This window comes from Lissotriton helveticus, chromosome 12 (assembly GCF_964261635.1).
Source record: "Lissotriton helveticus chromosome 12, aLisHel1.1, whole genome shotgun sequence".
Lineage (NCBI taxonomy): Eukaryota > Metazoa > Chordata > Amphibia > Caudata > Salamandridae > Lissotriton > Lissotriton helveticus.
In genome coordinates, this window is record NC_136073.1 from 306,071,274 (window position 1) to 306,091,231 (window position 19,958).

The following is a 19,958-nucleotide window of genomic DNA, read 5'->3' on the forward strand; positions in this document are numbered from 1 at the left end:
ACGGCCCCCAGCGCCTAGAGACCCTTACGGGTGATTGTGCGCTTTACAAATGGGGATTATTATTATTATTATTATTATTATTATTATGGATTAATGTAGGGTCAGTGATTCCTATACCTTCCATGTTGGCCATGTTGTGGGACTTGGCTCACTGAGTGACACATTGGTGCTTGCTACCCGGATGACGGCAGCACTACAACACGGACACCTGCATTCAGTGTTGCCAGATTTTTTAGCCATTCTCTAGCCCAAAACCAACCAAAAAGTAGCCCAAAGTAGCCCAATATTGCAACTTTAAGGAAGGAGGGGCAGGGGCAGCGTCAAGCAGGCAGTGAATGCATTGGAATTGATGTTGCAGCAGGCTGCCAAGTAAATACTTGTCTAATAAAGTGCTTTAACATACTACTTTGCTGGAGCGCTGTATATATAGTTATAATCTGGCAACTAGCACAAACCAAAATTTTACTGCACAACCAGGAAAAAAATAGCTCAATTGTGCGCGATTTAGCCCAATCTGACAACACTGTCTGCTGGTCACAAGTCTATTTGTCAGTATGCCACAGCCACTCCCTTACGGCTGGTATACACCCACACCACACCCATCCAGCACAGGCGTCACAGGACACGTGACGCTACTAATAAAAAACACAGAGCGCACGTGCTCTATGCAATTTTAGAGTTGCTCGCACAGCATGCACTGCGGACGACAGATGCACACCACCAAGGTGATAGCCCGTCCTAGTGGTCCAGACACCTCATGTTTTGTGTGACGTGCTGGACCGCAGTGTAGGCCTGAGCCATGCAACAGCGGGGGCCTACCGCCCTGTGCATGGCCTCACTGATCACTGAGTCAGTAGCACCGCAAGGGCTGAGCAGGTGTGCAACCTGCGATGATGATGGGTGCACTAGTTTGTCCTTTGCTATGACAAAATCAAGACGCAGCACCAAACGTAAGAATTGTTAGCTTCCAGAGCAGTCCTGCCTTGATGTGGAGGGTGCCCTGTCTGCAAAAAGGTGAGCAGTGAGGCCTGGGTGTGCACCGGCGGGTAAATACCTCTGGGGGGTGGGAGTACTGCAGGCTGGATGCACAAAGGTGGCACAGCGATTTAGACGTACGCAATCGTATATACTCTGCCATTACTAATTCTGTACTATGTTTCAGATGTGGGAGCTTAAGAGTTCCACTAGGTTCCAGCACGTGGTTGGAGACACAGCCGTGGCGTAAAAGTGAGCTGTGACGGTTTTGTCCACAGTGTGGGCACTCAGTGTCCCTCCTCATCTCTTTCTTTCTCTCCCTCACACTCTTTCTCTCTCTCTTCCTTTCACACTGTTTCTCTTTCCCTCTCTCTTCCTCTCACTCTTTCTTTCTTATTCTCTCTCTCTTCCTCTCACTCTCACTGTTTCCCTCTTTCTCTCTGTCTTCCTCTCACTCACTCTTCCTTTCTTTTTCTCTCTGTCTTCCTCTCACTCTTTCTTTCTCTCTCTCTCTCTCTTCCTTTCTCCTTTGATGGACGCATTACGTACAAACTTATCTTACCTTTTATCTAACAGGCTGTGATTCATGAAATGACTTCCTCCGAAACACCACCACAGCTGAACGCAAGTACAACCTGCGATGATGCATGGCCATCCTCACAACGCCTGAGAAAGTTGCTTCGGCACCTGGTGGACCCGCTTACGCAAATGCCGGTGGCGGAAGGTAAGCAGAGAGGTTTCTTTCCGCAGCAGCGGGAAGTCACCTCTAGGCGGTGGGAGTGTATAGTGTGCAGCAGCTTGGGCGCACAAGAGCGCACAGACCTCTCCGAGTGGTGGGAGTGGATAGGTTGCAGCAGCCTGAGTGTGCATTGGAGAAACAGAGAATTAGGCATGTGCAGTTGTATGTACTCTGCAATTACGAATTGTATACTATCTTTCAAATGACTAAACTTGAGGGTGCACTATATTCCGGCACGTGGTTGGAGACACACCGGTGGCACAAAGGTGAGCTGCGTAGATTTTCTCCAGTGTCAACACTTGCTCTCACTCTCCATCTCCTCCTTTCTCTCTCACACTTTCTCTCTTGCTCTGTCTCTTCCTCTCTCTCTCATTCCTTCTTTCTCTCTCTTTCTCTCTCCTCCACTGTTTCTCTCTCTGCCTTGTATCTTACTCTTTCTTTCTCTTACTTTCTCTGTCTTTCTCTTACTTTCTCTGTCTTTCTCTATAGTCCTCTCTCTATTTCTCGTTCTCTATTTCTCTGTCTTCCTCTCTCTCACTCTCTCTCCTCCTCTCTCTCATTCTTTCTCTCTCTCTTCCTCTTTCTCACTCTTCCTCTCTCTCACTCTTTCTCTCACTCTCTTCCTCTCTCTCACACTGTTTCTCTCTTTCTCTCTTCCTCTCTTTCACTCTTTCTCTCGCTCTTCCTCTCTCTCACTCTTCCTCTCTCTCACTCCTTCTCTCTCCCCCTCTCTCGCACACTGTTTCTCTCTTTCTCTCTTCCTTGTATCTCACTCTTTCTCTGTCTTCCTCACTCTCTCTTTTACTCCTTCTTTATTTCTCTCTCTCTTACTCTCTCTCACTCTTTCTCTCTTTCTCCTTTGCTGGATGCATGATGCACAATCTTATCTTTCTTTTTGTCTTGCAGGCTGTGATTTACAAATGGTCCAGCAATGACAGACATGGCTGTACATAGTTTTAATTGTTGTTTTGTTTTAATAAAATGTTTTATATGTAAATCCATACATGACGACGATTCTTATTTGTCCAACCTCACAAGCATCTTCTTAACAATTGTACATTACCCAATTTTTTACGTTCCAGATTCCCTAACGTGACTGTCACATTTGTTTGTGGGGGGTGGAGGTGAGGGGGATGGCAGACAAGGAGCTCCTGCTGTGGTATGTCGGAGAAGTGTTGGGTGTCCGACCTGCATGATCGTTGCCTCCATTGCATCTGTTCTCACAGACATACGAGCCGGTGGGCTGGCTCGTAGATGAAGAGCTGTGAGCCGACAGGCTGGCTCATAGAGGGAGAACCGCGGCCCGTCAGTTTGCAGAGGGAGAGCTGTGGACCAGCTTGCAGAGGAACACCTGCGGGCTGACTGGTATAGGGAAAGGTGCGGGCCGTCTGCTTCCAAAGGGATAGCTGTGGAACAGTGATGTGGGGAGAGGGAGTGTGAAGAGAGTATCTCGCAGAGGGAGACCTGCGGTATATTTCAAGTCTTGGCTTCACAGATACAACTGCAAGCCCGAGAACTCACACCCGAAGAGCTGTGAGCCGACAAGTGGTTTGCAGATGGAGACTTGCGGGCCCAGGAAGGTTGTTGGATGTATGCTGTGAAGGGGTATCTCACACAGACAGAGAGCTCTGTTATATTAAATTGCTTCCGGGACCGTTCTTTTATATTTTCACTCAAGGCGAGGCACAAGATGGCTGCTAACACTTCCTGTTAGCAGCCAATCAGAGAACACATCCTGGTTTGAAGTATTAGCAGCCAATCAGAGGCAAGCTTGTGCTCGGGAGTTAGACACCGTCCAGATATATATATCTTTTTTTCCTCACATCTCAAAAACTACTGAACGGATTTACACCATTTCAACATAACCACGCTTTCTGGGCCTAGACCTTTCTCCCTGCCAAATTTGGCATAATTCCGTTCAGCAATTTGACATGTGACATGTGGCCTTGTCTAAAGTTTCCTATGGAAAATGCATTGAGAAAACACATTTACAGACCCCCTTTTTTCTCAGCCCCCCTTGCCCAATCACCCCTAAACTTTCAAGATAGGAGCTGATCAAGATTCGTCTCACGATGCCAAAGTTATAAGCACATGGAGGGTTCCAGGAGGAGGATTGCGCAACCCCCCTCCCAACATGAGTGAAGCCCCGGAACTGCGGGTACCCCAGCGGGCCCCCGCTGCCCCAGGAAGCCCCTGCTATTATTTTTTAAGAAATGCCCCCGGGACCAAGCCCACCCCGGGGTCTCATTAAAATAAAACCCGAAAACCCGCGACCCCTGCGCGAATAGCGCAAACATTTTATTTAATTTGTTTAATGCTTTTTGGCTCTGGAGGTCCTTCTGGTACCCCCCGAGCAGGCCTAGGGGGTCTGGGTGTTTCTACCCTACCCCCTTCTCTTGCTTTCTACCTTTGTTTCACTGTTTTCTAGTGACTCACTTCTACAGAGCCACATGATGGCTGCCAACACTTCCTGGTTTGGAGCGTTGGCAGCCAATCACAGTGAAGCTCCTGCATGGAACTTAGGCTCTGCCCAGATTTATTTTTCTAATCTCTCAGCAACTACTGAAGGCAGTTACACCATTTAAAAAAAGGTCACTTTCTGCCCCAGCACAACCTTTTTGCCAAATTTGGGGTTATTCAGTTCAGTAGTTTCGGCCGTAGGCTTGCACAAAGTTTCCTATGGGAAATTGATGTTTTTTACTCATATTTTTTGAATTTCTCAAAAATTACTGAACGGATTTAAACCATTTAAAAAAGTTCACTTTCTGAACCAATTTCTACCTTTCTGCCAAATATGGGGTAATTCCGTTTGGCACTTCGGGCTGTAGCTCGTCGCAAAATTTCCTATGGAAATTAACATGGGGAGAATGTGTTTTGGGACCCCCCTTTTTTCTTATCATACCCCGCTTGACGAGTCACCCCCAAACTTTCAGGATAGGAGCCGACCTGGATGGACTTTTTATTTGGAGAATTTCGCAAAGATTTGTCAAACAATGGTAAAGTCATTAGCAAATCAAAAAATGCTTTTCCTATGGAAATTAGGTTGTAACTATAACTACCTACTGGCGACCGCCAGTAGGTAATATATATATATATATATTACCTACTGGCGGTCGCCAGTAGGTAGTTATAATTAGGACCTTTTATGCATAGGAAATCCGCTGCATTCTATTGCCAATAACTTTGGCACCGATTGATGAATCTTCTCGAAAGTTTCCAAACTTTTGGCCAGCTCAGTTCCGCTCCTTCCCTGAATGTTTGTGCGTGATTCGTCAAGCGGGGCTGAGAAAAAAGGGGGGTCCCAAAACATGTTTTCCCCATGCAATTTCACATAGGAAATTTAGCCACGGCTACAGCCCGAACGGTTGAACGGACTTACACCAAATTTGGCAAAGAGGTAGTCCTCAGTTCAGACTTGTGCATTTTGCTTAAATGGTGTTAATCTGTTCAGTAGTTCCTGAGAAAATTACAGTTAAAGTCATTTATATATCTATGGGCGCAGTGGATCCCCCGATTGTGCGAGGATTGGCATCGTACCATAAGCGCACCGTCCCGATCACGCGCTCAATGCTAATTGGCTGTCAAACGGTTGTAAACATTCAAAACCAGGAACTGTTGCCAGTCATTTTGTGCCTCGGTAGAAGCAAGGCTGAGGAAGTCAGTGGAATATGTGTGCAAAACGGAGAATAGGGGCTGGGTAGAAATAATTTTACCCTCTAAACCTGCTTAGGGGGCCCAGAAGGACCCCCAGGGCCCCCATGTATTCATTTTTTTTTTAAAACGGCAGGTGCTTGTAGGTTGCGTGGACTGTGCCGTAAAATAAATAAAATAAAACCGAGTTTTTTTTTAATAATTCATCTCCGGGGGGGTTAAATACCGGGGGCAAAATTATTACATTTTATGTGGGGCCCAAAGGGGCCGCCCAGCCTCCGGGATCATCACCCCTGGGGCTAAAAAGAAAAAAATGGTGGGGGGAGGGGTCGAAGGTCCTCAAAGCCGGGGGGTCCATTACCCCTCAAGGGGTTTATGTATTGTGGGAGGGGGACTACATGACCCCCCTCCTGGAGCACTTGAGGGCCCCGTTACCGCACACACCCTGCAGATTATGAGTCGTGCATCCAGGGCGTGCACACTAGGGTGCCTTACTGAGCGCTGCGCTGGGTGCGCAACTTTTAATTTTTCCGTTAAAAAATAGACCCTATCAGTACTTTCTAATATTCCCGGGGATCGTATTCCCCGGGTCTTACAAAAAATGTTGGGGACCGTGAGGGGAGCCACTATGCCCCCACGGTCCCGCCGGTTTCCCGCTTTCCTCGGGAGCCGACATTGCTTTTCCGCAAGGGGAGATGCTAACTTGCACGTGGAAAAGCAATCTGCTTTGGATTTTGAAAGTGGGAACAGATTTCACTGCTCTTTCTTTCAAAATGCAAATGAAGGGGCTTATTAACAAGGCCAGGCAATAATTATCACTAAGCGCACTTAGCGCTAGGATAATTATTGCCGGTCAACTTTGAATTTTATCGTAGAGATAGTGTGCTATCAGCAACGCTTATCTCCAAAGCGATAAAATTCAGAGCGCAAGCTGCCAATTGTGAGATTATCGCAGGAAATACAGCGATAATCCAACAAGGTTTGGCGATAACTTGCTGATAGGGATAGACATACTTAGCCATGATATCCACCTTAAAAAAGCAGCGTTAACCGCGGCTAGAGTTGCTTTTTTATCTCAACAGGGTCAGCGAGATCCTTGATAATAGGAGAAATGTCACTTAGCGACATTTCTCATATTATTTTACTCTGGAACGCACCCTTTGCATCTTATTAGAGATGCAAGGGGAAGCGTAGAGTAAAAGGGTGTTAACATGCAAATTTGCGTGTTAGCACCCTGTTGCTGATAGGGCGCTAGTTTTATCTCTGCTTTTTTGGATTTTAAAGCCAAAAAAGCAGAGATAAAGCCCTTGTTAATATGCCCCGAAGTTTGCTATGGGAGGGTGGGAGCCGTGAGACTCCCACCCTCTCAAAGCAAACAGCAGTGTCCTGGGGGTAGGCACCCCGGGACACTGCAGGTACCGGCCATGGGCGTGGCGGCCCCAGGGCCCTCGAGGGCACCAGGCGGAGGGCCACGCAGCCTGCTTACCACAATACACAAATCCCCGGGGGTGGTGGTTCCCGGGGCTTGAGGGGGGTCATTGAGGCCCCCACACTTCTAATTTTGTAGGGGCATGCCTTGGACGCGAGTGGTGCAAGGGGGTTGAAAATCTGGTACACAGTGTTTTGTTTTACTTTGCTTTCCTTTTTCTCTTATAGAGGATCCAGGGTAAATATAACGGTTTTTGTACAGCTAGTACCTTTCAACCCTGTCCCCAAACGGCTTTCTGATAGCAAAAGAGTATATCCAGGCATCAACAAAGTAGACAACTGGCACAAATAAAACATATCACCTAAAACACAAGTAAAGAAAAAAATGTACTAACTAATAATTATGATATCATAAAATTTAATGACAATGATACGAATTGATGAGCATATTCAATTAAATACACAAATTGATAAAAGAATAATAAAAAGAGAATGCAATGTTCAATTGTCGTATTCTCTACAGATTAAAAAGGAGAAGTGAATGATGGTTTCCCCAGCTGATTTTCAAAGTTGATGGCAGATATTTCATCAACTTTGTGCCAGTTGTCTACTTTGTTGATGCCTGGATATACTCTTTTGCTATCAATTGCTTTGCCCTGATCCAGGATTCTGATCTCACTCAGGGGGTCCCTGTTCTAATGCAATAACCCAAACGGCTTTCTGCCTGTTACCATAGGAACAGTTCATGGAACACTTACGTGAGCACAGAGGTTAGAAGTTCACCACACTAGTTGCTAATGGAAAAAGTTACTGTGCTGGAGTTTTAAAACTATTCCATAGGAACCGTTAGTCGTAACTATAGACTCTGGTAAAGATCTGGTAAAGAGTTAGCCTCAGAATTATACTTCTAGTTATAAATATAATTTCTTTTGGGGACCGCTACCCCCCTCAAGAAAAGTTGTATATACTTTTTTTTATTAACTTTTATTAAAACAACACTAAATAACTGGAAAAGTAACTTAAACATAACATATAATAAATAACTAGAAACATAACTTTAACAAAATAATATAATAAACAAAATGTGATATGGACTCCAATAGAAGTACGGTAGGTAATCTGCAAAACAAAAAAGAAAATTAGTGTTTAAAAGTAGATCGATGTGACTAAATGAGGTCTAACATTACAAGTCAAGGTAACACTAGACGATATTTCCTTATTTTTACATGTGCAGTGTGCCTGATACATTTCACTTGTCTTATATGCCCACGTTCAAGCGGTGTCTGTATGGAAGTGCCTACTGCGTCAGATTTACATTACAGATCAACAGGTCTTTAAAATGATTCAGAGATGAGACAGAATTAGGTGTGTGATCAAGTCATTATGCAGGACAATATTCTTTGGGGTTTATTTACAAGAGTCTTGCGCCACTTTTGTGTTACTTTTCTCATGTTGAAAGTGACGCAAATGTGGCGCAAGGGGCTTGTAAATAAGCTCTTTTATTTCTAATGCATTTAATCGGAGGTACTGTATATCTAGGACGCTCTGCTTACCTTCTGTAAACACTGTGGCCAACAGAATTCACAACTTGTACTCAGCTACGGTTGTACACGGCAGAGTGGACAGCAGCGTCCATAACTTTAAAAGAGAAAGAGAAACAATGTGAGAGAAAGTGAGCGAGAGAAAGAGAGAAAAAACAACATTAAAAGTGTGAGAGAAAGTTATAGATGGGGCAGTTAATACTGGAGAAAATACTCGTAGCTCATCTTTTACCTCCATTATGTGTCCAAGCAGGTGCTGGTTTATAGTGCACCCTCCAGTTTAGAGATCTGAAAGATAGTATATAGAGTTAGTAATAGCATAGTACATACAAAGGTCTAACATTACAAGGGGAGGCAAGGGTTTCTCCCATATGGCCTCAAGGTTATGGAACTCAATTTCGTTACACCTCAGACAGATCACTAACCGGAGGCTGTTTGGCAAGGAAATTAAGACATGGCTTTTCACCCAATGATGTGTCGGTTAGTACTTGTTTAGTTACTTTACTTAGAGCCAAGACGCCTCGGCATTAGTGCGCTTTAGAAATACCATCAGCAGTCAGTCAAATGACATGTATAAGGTAACACTTGGCGATATTTTCTTGTTTTTATGTCTGCAGTGTGTCTGATACATTTTACTTGTCTTATAGGCCCGTGTTCAAGCGGTGTCTGTATGGAAGTGCCTACTGCGCCAGATTTACATTACAGATCAACAGGTCTTTAAAATGATTCTGAGATGAGACAGAATTAGGTGAGAGATCAAGTCATTATGCAGGAAAATATTCTTTAGGGCTTATTTACAAGACTGTTGCACCCCTTTTGTGTTACTTTTCTCATATTGTAAGTGACACAAAAGTGGGGCAAGGGGCTTATAAATAAGGTATATTAATTCTAATGCTTTTAATCGGAGGGATTGTATATGTAGGCCGCTCTGCTTACCTTGTGTAAACACTGTGACCAACAGACTTCACAACTTGAACTCAGCTTTGGTTCTACATATCAGAGTGGATGGCAGCGTCCATAACTTTAAAAGAGAAAGAGAAACGATGTGAGAGAAAGTGAGCGAGAGAAAGAGAGAAAAAACGACATAAAAGTGTGAGAGAGAGAAAGTTATAGATGGAGCAGTTAATACTGGAGAAAACACTCTTAGTTCACCTTTTGCCTCCGTTGTGTGTCCAAGGATGTGCTGCTTATTAGTGCACCCTCCAGTTTAGTGATCTGAAAGATAGTATATAGAGTTAGTAATAGCATAGTACATACAAATGCACACATACATGTTTGGTTTATTTTTTTGTACACTCAGGATACTATATTACAAGTTCCACTGTAAGGAGGTGTCTGTGCGGTGTTTTTTCCAAAGTACTATATCCCATGCATTCCTACTGCATAACGGGGAGTTCTCAATATTGAGTATCTAGACTGTTGTACCCCATTGACTCGCAGAGTCTGGAGGTGAGTGTTTTTCTTGGGATGTCAGAGGCAGATTTAGAAGCTCCTTGCACCACTTTTCCCATGTTAAAAGTGACACAAAGGTGGCGCAAGGGGCTTGTACATCTGCCCTTCAAACTGTTGTAATTTATCTATTCTCACTGGCCGGAGGTAATTGTACATTCCTACGCAGTGAAGCTGCTGCACACCACCCACTCTCTCCTTTCACAGATGACTTGTCGTTGTTTCGGAAACAAGCTTTTTTTTTGCTCACCTTGTGCCATTGGCCTGATTCAAAGAGGGCACACTACGTGTCAAAGCAGCTTTCTCAGAAGTTGTTACGATGGCCAAGCATCATCGCAGAATCCTCGAACGTTGAGTTTTAGAGGTGTTGGGGAGGATGCCAATTTGTGAAACACAACCTGTAAGATAAAAAGGAAGTTAACATTGTGTGTAATTTTTTTATCAAAGGAGAGAGGAAGTGAGAGAGTGACTGCAAAGAATATTCGCAGCTCAGCTTTCTTACACCAGTGTGTTTTTCACCATGTGCCGGGACATAATGCACCCTGAAGCTCTACATCTAAAAGATGGTAAAAGAAAGATGTTATGATTGGTAATTGTTACTATCTTAATGTGGAGTTGAATAACATCGAACTTTCACATACGTTCCCTCTCGCATTTAAAAGAACTATTTGTATAGTTTATATTCCGGACGTTTGACCGATTATAAAAACATTCCTGCTATTGGAAAAAAATATATACATGTAATTTGATACACTATATAGGACTGCGTTAGTCTAAATCGTTGCGTCGCTTTTTTTATCCAGGCTGCTGCACCCCATCGACTCCCTCCGATGCGCACACAGGCCTCACTGCTCACCTGTTCGTGGACAGGTCACCTTCCACATCATGTAGTCCCGATCTGCCACTAAGAAATGTCACATATAGTGCTGAGTCTTGATATCTCTATGGCTAATGACATACTCATGCTCCCATCATCATTGCAGGTTCTTCACCCGCTCAGTCCTTCCGATACCACTAATTCAGTGACCAAAGAGGCCACGCACGTGGTAGTGGGCCCCCCTTTCCGGTAGTTTGGGCCTACATGAGGCGTTTGAACCAGTAGGACGGGTTATCACAGCGCTTGGGATGGGAGCAACTCTAAAATGGCGTAGACTCACGTGTGTAGTGATGCATGTGCTGGATGGGTGTGGTGTGGGTGTATACCAGCCATGAGGGAGTGTGTGTGTGCCGTTTTGACAACTAGACCTGGAACTAAGAAATCACTACAATGGAAATCTGGGCAATGTTGCGTTTTTGTTTATTCCTGGTAGTGTAAGTAGAGTGGGCTGGCCTGACAAATGCCAGTGCTGCGCGAGGCTCTGAACCATGATTCCGGACCTATGGGCGTGGTCCCGTCGTGAGCTATTTGAGAAATCAAGTGATTCAGGTTCCGTTTTGTAGTGCTGACATCACCCGGGTCTTAAAAGCAAATGTGTCATTATATCTGTAAAGTTCCACAACTTGGCCAACAAGGAAGGTACGGGGTATCACTGACTCTATATTCGTTCATAGTTGCACACATAAAAGATGGTGGACATGACATATTTCTGCGATTATGAATGTTTATTGTACATTCATTGGAGTGTTGTAGCTGTAGTAATGCAGGGCTGTGAAAGGTTTAAGTTGCAGGTTTTGGCACATGAAGTGCAGCTATTATATATACATATGTGGTCATTCAGGTAGAGTGAAGAACTTGATGCTGGAAATCAGTGTTCGAGTCTCGAAGTTGCGTCCACATCCTGTTATTGTAGAGAAATTACGTAATCTACGCATGCCTGAAAATGTACTGTAAATACAGTGCTTATGTAAATTGCTGATATACTTTTGGGTTGATTTTGCGCTATATAAATATGCTTTAAAAAAAAGGAGGAATAGCCCACACTGACTGTCACAGGTAAGATGGTTGCATACGCTATTTATAGTACAATATAATGTGGTAGGACCCTGGGGCAGCATTTTAGAAACATAATAAATACACAGACACAGATAGATAGTTGAAGTGGGTACGGGCACGTGTGCTCAACTCCATTTTATTACGTTGTTGTTGGTAACAAGTAGAATAGTAATCATGATATCATACACAGATATTTAATCATAAACGGTTTATGACTTCTGTTGTACAAATGTAGGAGCATTGTATGTGAAATAATACACAGAACATTCTATCGTAAAGTATTCATGAGTTGTGGTGATGCGTGGTCCAGGCAGACCGCACTGGTAAAAATGTGTTTTGACTATTGAATTTTGCCTTAACAAGGGCACATGGCAATTATTTACGGTGTACTGAGTAAGTTGTACGTCTGGCGTTTATCGTGTGCTCACTCTGCGATGATGCGTGGTCTGAGCGGGCTGTACTGAAATCATTCACTGTTGTATTCTGAACTATATGAACTTTGAGGGGGACAAAAAAAGTAACATTGATGGTTATCAATTGCTCTGCAAAGTAGGTCTACTGATTGCTCCCCATAACAAAATAAACAATTACACTTCACTCTGTGCATTCTTACTTTCTCAAATTGTGGACGTATGTCTGGTGGCGATGTTGAAGGTGATACCCCATAGGTACTTGGTATTGCCGGTGGTGGAGGTACATTTTGGCACAATCTTCTGCATTCTTTGTTATCATAGTTTACAGAATGCAACGATTGAAGGTGGTTGCGCATACTAGCAGTGCAACAGCACTATGTTTTTTCTTTGCTTTAAATAAATCGAGGCTGAATTGAATGCTGTTTATAGTGTAGATGAAATGGTAAACTCAAGTTGTGAACCCTACTGTGCACGTGTACACGGAATCTAGTAGTCAGTACAGTTATAGAACAATGCTTTTTTCACTTTTTTTTAACAAAATCTGAATACATACAGTATAATTGACTCTGCATTAAATAAATCAAGGTTGAATTTCCTACTGTCTGTAGTGTATATGCAAAGGTGAATTAGAGTTGTAAACCCTGCTGTCCGCAGTGTACACCTTAGGGTGGAGTGCATCATCTGCAATTATGATTGAAGTGGAAGATAGAATATGTATGCAGTATGCATTTTATTATTGAACTAAATTTATAAGTGATATAAAATATGTTTTTCTGGGAAGCATAATAAAGGGATATTGTGTAGGGTTTGATAGGTGTTATACTTACTTTGGTTTACACTGAGTTAGTGGTATGTAAAACAACAAGGTACTGTGGAGCCTGCGATGATGCGTGGTCCAAGCAGGCTGTATTGATAGTAATGTTTTTTGTGTTTTGAATGGTACCTTAGTAAGGCCACGTGATAACCATTTTTGGTGCACTAAGTTACTAGTATCTCTGGTTCTTAGCGTGTACATATTCTGCGATGATGCGTGGTCTGGGGGGAGGAGGGAAAGTAATTGAAGTAATGTGTTTTGTCGATTGGATTCTGTATGAATTCCACTTAAAAGTGATAGAATGCCTCATTGCTGACATAAAATTGACAACACAGTAGTATTTTTATCCCTTAAAGAAATCAACAGTGAATTTTATGTTGTTTGTAGTGCCACTGGTATGAAGCCGTAAACTCTTTTGATTGCAGTGTACGTTTGAAAACAGAACTCACTGTTTTGTGTGGCATCCTTTTACAAAAAAGTCTTTGGCTTACATAAATCAAGGATATCTTGAATGCTGTCCGTAGTGTAGATGGATAGCTGAAATCAAGTTGTGAACCCTGCTGTCCGCAGAGTCCATTTATGGTAGTAGTCCACAGAAACATCGATGAATGCTTTTTTGTCACATACGTTAACAAAATCTATAATTGTCTCTGTCTTAAATAAATCGAGAATGAATTCAATGTTGTCTGTAGTGCTTAACTGCTTCTGGCATCAAGTTGTGAACCCTGCTGTCCGAAGTGTACATTTGAAGGCAGTACTTAGTACAGACATTGAGGAATGTTTTTTGTGGCATTCATTAACAAAATTGTCTCTGCCTTATATAAATCAAGGATATCTTCAATGATTTTGGTAGTGTAGATGGAAAGCTGAATTTAAGTTGTGAACCCTGTTTTACGCAGTGTAGATTGAAGGCAGTAGTCGACCAAAAGATCGATGAATGCTATTTTGTCACAGTTAACAGAATCTGAGGACATAGTAAAATTGTCTCTGCCTCAAATAAAACAAGGCTGGATTAAATGCTGTCCGTATTGTTGAAGCAAAGCTGAATTCAAGTTGTGAACCCTGCTGTCCGCAGTGTAGATTGAAGACTGTAGTGAGCACAGTTGTAGATGTATGCTTTTTGTCACATTCTTTTACAAAATCGGAAGACATAGAATCCATTTGTCTCTACCTTAAATAAAGCAAGGCTGGATTCAATGCTGTCCGTAGTGCGAGTGCAAATCTGAATTCAAGTTGTGAACCCTGCTGCCCACAATGGAGATCGAAGGCAGAAGTTGATACAGACATAAGTCTGCGGTGCTGTGGCGCTGAGTTCGCAATGGGCCTGTATCGAGGAAGCACGCGGTCATGGCGGCAGCCAGGTGGCAGGGTGCGGACATTTGCAGTGGCAGGGTCTCTTCTCTTTGCAGAAGTGAACCACGCCCAAGGTGTAGCCTAATTATTTACAGTCTTACACTGACATTGTGTACGTTGGAGTAGCCCACTCTGCTTCTGTTTCAAAAGGGGGAGGGGTGAACACAGCTACATGAGCAAAATATTCCCCAGTGTCTGAGAATAATATGGTTGCGTCCACTATTCAGTACGCTACACGTATCAATGGTATATGTACAACTGAAAAGTTTTTGATTTCTATAGTGAATTGTGTATAGTATTTCACCGGTAGTCTTAGCGTTGTGTACATTATTGTTGATGTTCGAGTTCTTTCCCTTATACATACTTGGTTGCTATATCTCTGTAGATTAAGGTAGTGTACGCGCGAAATGCGTGAATTCGCGGTACGTGAATTCGTGCGAAAGTGAGATCGCGATCCGCAAAATCCGCGAATTCGTGCGAATTTGCGGATTTTTTTTTGCATGTTCGCGGTCCGCTTGCAGCGCACCGACCGCGAAATTACCCATGCAGTCGTACATGGACGTGGCCATTTTGTGCGCATTGCGTATTTCCGTTTCCGGCCGCTATTTGCAAGCTCCCGTTGTGTGTGGGGCGCGATTATGTGTTCGCATGCGTTTTTGCATGCTCACGGGGGAAATATCGCGCGAACTTACCCATGCGGTCATCAATGGGCGTGGCCATCTTGTTTTTCATTCATTGCTATGGTCCTGGGCATGCTTTTTGTATCCAGCTTTAATCTTTGCCATCCTTTCTTTGTTTGACGTTTTTTTTAATCTTTTTTACTCATTTTCTATCCCTCTCTTTTTCTACAACTATATTTTGTGTTTTTTCTACTTTTGGTTAGTTTAAAACTACTTTTTTTTAACTCTTTTTTCTTTTCTTTACTTTTTGCCTATTCTTTCCTGTTTTTATTTTACTTTACTGTCCAGGACCATGGCAAAGGGAGCCAGCAAAGATCTGAAGGGGAAGGGTCCTGCACCCCATAGCCGGCTCCCTTGCGGGCGCTTAAGAGGCGAGGATGTGACGGCCAGGGAGATTTTCAGCCCGGTGGAGGTGGCTGCACTGATCTTTTATGTGCAGCACCACCTCCCCAAGACCGTGGCAGCAGGGGGCAGGCTCACGTCAGGGTATGGCCTTCGGGAGCATCCCCAGCTGTGGGCTAAGGTGTGACAGGCCATGCGGATGGAGTCGAGGGTCCGGCGCACCTACCATCAAGCGACGCACCGGTGGTCGGACTTCCTTGACCGCGAGCAGGACTTGCTCCACCTGCTAGGTGTGGAGTTCCCTGGCCTTGGTGAGTAGCTATTTAATAACTACTTTGTTTTCTTCTGCTCTGTGTTATATTGCTAATATATGTTTTTCCCGAAGAGCAAGAATGCTGCCGATTCGATTACATTGCAGGTAAATTAGCGTTTAAATAGCTTCTGTGATTGCAGGTGCTTGCATGCTCAGTGGCGTTGCTACTATGCTTACTTGTTTGCAAATTTGTGCTTATTTGAGAACAGAACCGCGTAATGCTAGAGAGACTAGAGACACAAGTCTAGTCCTTCCTTTGTACTTCTGCTGCCAGTAAGAAGACATAGTGGTGGATTGATAGGTTGAGTATATTATGACTTGTTATTTAGTAGCAGGACATTTTTTTAGTGGTCTGCAATCATGATGACGGACTGTGTCTGTCACGTCGCGTGCTGTTGAGTGCTGGACGTCGTAGTAGAACCTTTTTGTTGTTGGTTTAGTTAGTGATTTACATAACTTTCCAAGTAGACGGTCTGCGAATCCAGCAATACTGTACTATCTATCCTAGTTGACAAAATCAGATAGGTCAATCTTCACTTCAAAAAATACTTTATTCGGTTTATGAAAAAACCCATAAAAGTAAACATATCAGAAAAGGTAAAAACATTCAGAATACAATATCAATTAACCATCAGAAACAATACGTTAACTGCTGAGAAAAAAATACGTTACAAAGAGTTTTGATTTTAAAACTACAGCAATTTATCTAAATTAAAAAGACATAAATCAATTATTTGACAGTTTCCTTGGTATCATCTCAGACTATTTAGTTAATTTTTCCCTCAAACTCATTGCTATGTTTAAAAAAGTAGCAACATTGAAAATTTCCCATGTATTGGACAACAGTTGGAGATATAGGAGCGCAGGTTTCACTTGTTTGAAACCCTTGTCCTTTAACAGTGGTACAATAAATGTTTTCCGTGTCTCCCTAAGGTGCCCACAAAAGAACATAAAGTGGGCCGTGTCCATTATTGAGAAACCGTCGCAAGTGCATACTTTCAGGTCTATATCCTTAGTCCAACATGTCCTCCCAGATATAAGTAAATGGATCTTGTTTAATCTAAACTTAGTTAATAGATATCTATGGTTGGCATTATTGACAACTTTCAAATATAGTTCTAGATCGTTTTCCGATGTAACAACCAACTGATGGGTTCTCACAGATGGCTTAATCAGCTCCAAACCCTCTCTATCCATCCCTCTGTGAAGTTTAAAGTTAGTCTTAACCCATTTTATATCTGCTTTAACCAGTTTAGAAGGTTCCTCAAAGAGTTCCGGACGTCCCAATGAGACTGCAGTTTTTTTCAAATAGCTTAACCATGGTATAGAGTCCCAATGTGCTAGTCTAAGGCAATCCTTCAAGATCTCATGATTTACCTTGACCTCTGGGTTTAACCATACCGAGATCCACTTCAGAAGGGGCGCGATAGCAATTCGATCTTCTAAATAGCCTACCCCGCACTCTTGGTGGACAATAAAACAAGGTGTTGATTGGGGGACAGAGAGGATAGACTTTAAAAATGTATCCTCTGCCACTTGTAGCTGCTTGACGTTCTTGAATCCCCATAAGTCTGCACCGTACATTGCAATGGAAATGCATTTAGCATCATAAACTTTTAATACTGCTTCCAGTGGTTTTACTCCCAGTTTACGAGAAAAGCTCAAGACAGCCGAGATAGATCTTACAAATGCATTTCTCTTCTCAGATAGTTGGGGAAGCCAAGTGGATTTTTCATCAAAGACCACCCCTAGGTATGGGAATTTAGTTACCCTAGATAGCCTATTTCCATTACAATGTAAGGTCATCAGCTTCCTTTGCCTGCCCCTTGTGCCCAAGGCCATGACATGGGATTTAGTGTAGTTAACACCAAGGTCCAAAGCGGACATAAACTCATAAAATGTGTTTAAAAGACTTTGTAAACCCACTGGTGTGCGTTATATGAGTGCGGCATCATCCTCATATAACAGAGCGGGCAATAAAGACTTTCCTCCCTTTGGAATATCTTTACAGGCTGTTCCCAGGATGCTTGCTAATTCATTAATATATAAAGTAAATAATAATGGGGCTAGAATACAACCTTGCCTGACCCCATTAGATATTCCAATCACACCTGTCCTATTCCCCTTCCGATCGTATCTCACTGTAGCAGTGAGATCCCGATGGAGGTCCGCAAGAAAGTATACTATGTTCTCATCGATACCCATTTTGAGAAGTAGTTCCCAAAGCTTGGACCTGTTTACTCGATCGAAGGCCGAGGACAGGTCCATAAAAGCTATGTACAGACTTCCTGGCTTTGCTAGAGTATACTTTCCAATTAACAATTGAAGATTAAGGCTCTGATCAATGGTACTGTGTCCCTTTCTAAACCCGTACTGTACGGGAGCAAGGGAATTTGTGTCCTCGAGCCAATCAGATAGTTTAGATAGTACCACCCTACCAAGTACCTTTACTGCAGAATCTATAAGGGAGATTGGGCGGTAATTGCTTGGCTCTCCTCTGTTACCTTTTTTGAAAATGGGGACAATTACCGACTGCGACCAGATCTTAGGGATCCCAGTTGTTGGGATTCTATTAAAGATATTGGTTAGAACTTTGGACCATGTCTCTATTTCACACTTAAAAAGGTCCGCTGGCACACCATCAGGGCCAGGGGCCTTATTACTAGTCATTTTATTGATAGCTTCGGCCACCTCTGCCTCGTTCACTTCTAAGGAATAAAAAGAAGTAGACCCCCTGCAACTATTGTTGCCTCCTACGGACATGTGTTCGTAAACTGATTTGAAATGTGAAAACCACTTGTCCTCTTGGATGCCGCAATCTAAAACATTATTGCTTGAGTCTGAGAAGTATGGTTGGTTAATCACTTTCCAGAATTTTGCAAAATTTTTTATGACATCTATAGAGGTCAATTCTGCCCAAGCATCTTCCCTATTCTCCCGCCTCCTCTGTTCCACTGCTCCTTTGTAAGCTTTCCTTAATAGAGCCACTCGTTTCCTATCAAGGGGCTTACATTTCAGGGCCTCCTTCAATTTGTGATTACATGTTGAGCAGTTACGGTCAAACCACCCAGTAGATCCCGAGTCTTTAACTTTACCGTTATTTGTTAAGTCGGTCATAAACTGGCGGCAAACTGTTTGATATGCATCTGCTACTTCCTTGTCTCCTGCTTCCTTATCCAAACAGATGCGCATCTCCTCGCCTCTGCTGTTGAAAAGGTTGCGTGAGAAATCCTCGGGGATAACTTTGCCCCACTTAATTCTCCGGGCCTGGTCTGTGGCCCGGAGATCTAGATTGACCCCGCTATTTGATGTCATCTCGGAACCGCTAAAAACTCCATTAACTCGTAGGAAAACAGGGTTGTGGTCACTAAAATGGGACCATTCCGGGGAGTATTCTACGATATTACTCCCTAATGTTAAGCTTGTAAAGATGTAGTTAATAGTTGACCCACAACCGTTACCCTTAAAAGTTGGTATATCAGAGTCGTCCCCCGTGGGCAACATCAAGCCATTTTCTGCGAGGATAAGTTCCAACAGTGTCCCCTGTTCCGTGTGCTCCAAGTGAGAATCAACCTGCCCAGGGGGAGCAAAAAGATCATTGGGCGGACATTTGTCAGGACATCTATGAATGTTAAAATCCCCCAACAAAATTACATAACAATCATTCTCTGGCAATTCCTTGTAAGTTGTTACGAAAGAGTGTAGCGCCATCACATTACTTGTTGAGGTGGCTCTATCAAAGGAGTTGTAAAAATTCACAATTAACACGTTATGAGCCCCTCTACAGACAATTTTGACTACCAAACAATAAGGTGAACCAGAATCAATCACAGTATGTATACCTGCTATGTTGGCAGCCACTAAGGTTACCAGACCTCCTCTTGCTCTACCACTAGAGGTGGCGACCGCGGGGAGGAAATAGGTGGTATAACCATCTAAGGTAAGTATGTTATTGGTGTCCTAAGTCTCTTTGAGAGCGATGATATCTGCGGAGCCTAAAAATTTCCTCCAAATAGGATCGTCAATTTTATTTCTAAGCCCGGCAATATTCCAGGTTCCCACTTTGGTGCCTCTTCTTACTCTTGAGACAATCCTACTCTCCAGTTCATATGCTGAGCTGGTTGTTTCGGCATTGCCCGTTCCAGGGTTATCAATAATTGAGGCTAATACCATATCAATCGTGTCTTTGACCCTGTTATCCGGACTCATATCTATCGGGGACACTAATTTAACCCTTTTAGGTTTATCCAAATCTGATGGGGTAGTCACCTGTTGTCAATCAACCCAATCTAGGTCTGTCAAGCACGCAAACTGATTTGCCATCGGA